Raw genomic sequence first — 3,325 nt, forward strand, 5'->3', positions numbered from 1 at the left:
AAGGAAACAAGCTAGGTAAGTTAAAATTTCTTTAATTCTCCTTGATACCTAGCTTACCCATGCTTTTGTTCTTGATTTCCATGGTTGAATATTGAGTTATCATGACGAATTCAATTCTGAAAAATGGGTATGGAAGAGGAATTGTTGTTGGAATAATTTGATTTAAAACTATGTTAGTGTTTTTAGTTAGTTTAGCATATTTAAGAACAAAACAAGAAAAGAATTTATTTTCCTCCATTACCATTATTGGTCGAATTTTCTAGGGGAATATTGGCTGTTGATCTTGATGTTTATTTGAGGAATTATGATGAATAATGATGAATTATGAGCCTAAAAAAATAATGGGAATTTTCGAAGCAAAAATATGAATTTTTACCCACTACGGGTATTTTCGTAATTTACTACCGAGACTGATAAATTGAATCTCATTCACAATCACTAAGGTAATTTAAGTATAATTGGAGTGTAGAAAGTGAGAAAAATTGATTTGGAGTTAAATTGGAGATAATAGGCCGAATTAGGTCAGCACTGCATTTAAGCGGTAGTCGGATAAGTTGTATATCATATCATGCATATATACCGAGCCTGAATTGATTTTATAATGGTCAAGTATTGATGTGGTGAATTATGTATTGTACATTGTGGATAGGTGGTGAGCAAAGTACACTGGTAAAAGTACAGAGATTGTGCTTGGAGACTGGGATTAGGAGTACATTGACTCCTAGAATTGTGAGTGAACTTATTATCGTCTTAATTATCTAGAGTAGTTTTATACAATTGTGTGATTTTATGGAAAATGGGTTTAAATGGTAAATTGTTATGTTTTAGGAGAAATTACAATTTTATAAAATGATTTTATAAATTTTCTGAAGAAATCGAATACTGGTTTTGAAAATAGAGTAATTGGAGACTACCTGCTTGTGTTGTAAATTTATGGTTTTAAATTGAATGGCTTATGAAAATATATGAGCATGAATGGCTAAATTGATTTTGGTGTTAGAATTATTTGTATTGAGTATTCAACCTTGAGAGGCTAGGTTGCGATAAATTACCATGTCATGCTAGAATGAATTTTATTGATTGGTGGAGTATATATTAATTATTCATTGCAGAGGGGGTTTCGTGGACCAGCCTATTAGAGGGGCACGGTAAACTCCATTATATTCTTACCTCGAACGGAGAAGCGCGTAGGGTATCTCTTGGGGTAAAGCTTAGGGTTCACTTCATGCTAAACCATCACGTGAAGGGGAACTCAGCCAACGCCAAGGAACAGTTGTATTTTTCTCAAACTAAAAATATATTTTAAGTGTATACAAAAATTTTAACAACCTTGACGGACTCGGTTGGATGCCCTGCGCAAGGTATCACCGAGTATGAGTTTTGGCACAAGCCAAAGTTTTAATAAATTCATAAGCTAAGTTGATTACTCGATTTATATGGATTGATTTTATTTGGTTGAAATGAGTTGAAAGGTAATGAAATTACAATATGATGACTTATTTCAATTGTCCCCATTTACTCGACTTTAGATAGTTTAGATGGTATATGTTTACTCACTAGAATTTTATAATCTCACCACCCTTATTTCCTCACATTTCAGGCTCGAGGAATTCCATAGTTAGCTGACTTTGACAAGGACCTTCATTTGGACTCGAATCAGTAAAAGCTGTAGGTTTCTAACTTTCGATGCATTTTGGTTAGATGTGGGCCCACGTGTCACTGTAAAAGAAATTTTATGCTTTGGTTATTTGCTTTATAGTATATATGAATATAATTAACTTTTACGCTATAAAAATTATGTACCGATAGTTTTATGAAAATTATTTTACAAGAAAATAATTTATTTTATTGAATATTTTTATTATATTCAAATGGTCAAATTTTCACTTCAAATGAACGTTTTAGATACTTAATTTGTTTTTAAATCATTAAATATATATTTTTTGCTTACCTATTACATTTTTAGCAAGTTTCGAGAATTTTGACAAAAATGACGAAAATGCCTCAGTGAGCCAGAAAATAATATGTTATGTTCTCATTTGGAAATGATTTGTAATCCTTCAAATTTTGATATTTGATAACTACTGCTCACCGGGAAAGTGCAAAAGCTGATACGAGAGCCTTGCGAGGTTTCGATCGACATTCGGGGTGAAGAATGTTTGTCGATGCCTCGCGGCGATTGTCACGAGCCTGATGGGATGTTCCGAGTCGTGACAATTTAGATTGGTATCAAAGCATGGTTTAAAGATAAGATATTTTAGTTTTAAAGCTTTTGATTTTAAAGTTTTTGATTTTAAGGTTGTTTTAAGAAATCCACACTGACACTGCATGACCCTAAGTCCAGTTAAGTTAAGATAAGTTAAGTTAAGTTAAGTTAGGTTAGATTTAATAGAATGTATGCATCTACATATAGAAATCTACCTACTTTTGAAATGCATAAATAAATAACCAATTACTATTTGATTGCATATAGGTTTTGCGGTGCACTAGTGACATACACACCATGTCTAGAAGAGGTGGTAGTCTCGATACCTCTCATAGTGCTAGCGAGGGTTCTCTAGATTCTACGGCTAGAAGCAAATGGCGCCCTGATCTAGGTGATTCGGAAGGTAGTCCGTCTCGAATTCTTAATAATAGAATTCCTCCAAACTTAGCAGAGCGGGTTCATAATAAGGAAAGTTTTGAGAATAGCGAGAATTTTGAAAGTGAGAGTAGCTTCGATACCCCGAAAATTGAAAGAGATTTTCTTTTGAAACAATCTGAAGAGTACCATAATGAATGGACGAGGAAGGAAATTGCAAGGGGAGATATTCATCCTAGGAAGGGGGTGAACGTTGTACGACATTTTCCTCTCGGTTGTGGAAGAAATACTGCACCGGTGAGTGATGAAGAATGTAGGAGAATACAACAAGCCTGGATTGAGGAGCAAAGGAGAAAATCACAGAATGAGGAGAACCCGAAAGAGGATCTTAAGAAAGACTCTGAGTAGAATTTTACGATAAGATCAGATTAGGATGAGGATCCTAATGATATGTAATATTTTTGTAAAATTTTTGTGCTACTTTAACTCTAAGTAGATGTAGTGTAAAAGAGATAATAGTTATCTGTACAAAGAAGTAAATAGTTTGGCTTTTAAAAGTATATGACTAGAATGTATTATAAAATGGTTGTTTAAGTAACTGAAGGTATATGGGAATCTTTAGTATGATAGGGATAAATTGGTAATATAATTATTGAGGAAGGTTATAGAAGGAAGCAATAAGGTTATAAATGACATTCGGAATGGATAATGTGATTACGTTAATGATTGTAATTTAAGCATGAA

This window comes from Theobroma cacao, chromosome 9 (genome assembly GCF_000208745.1).
Source record: "Theobroma cacao cultivar B97-61/B2 chromosome 9, Criollo_cocoa_genome_V2, whole genome shotgun sequence".
NCBI lineage: Eukaryota > Viridiplantae > Streptophyta > Magnoliopsida > Malvales > Malvaceae > Theobroma > Theobroma cacao.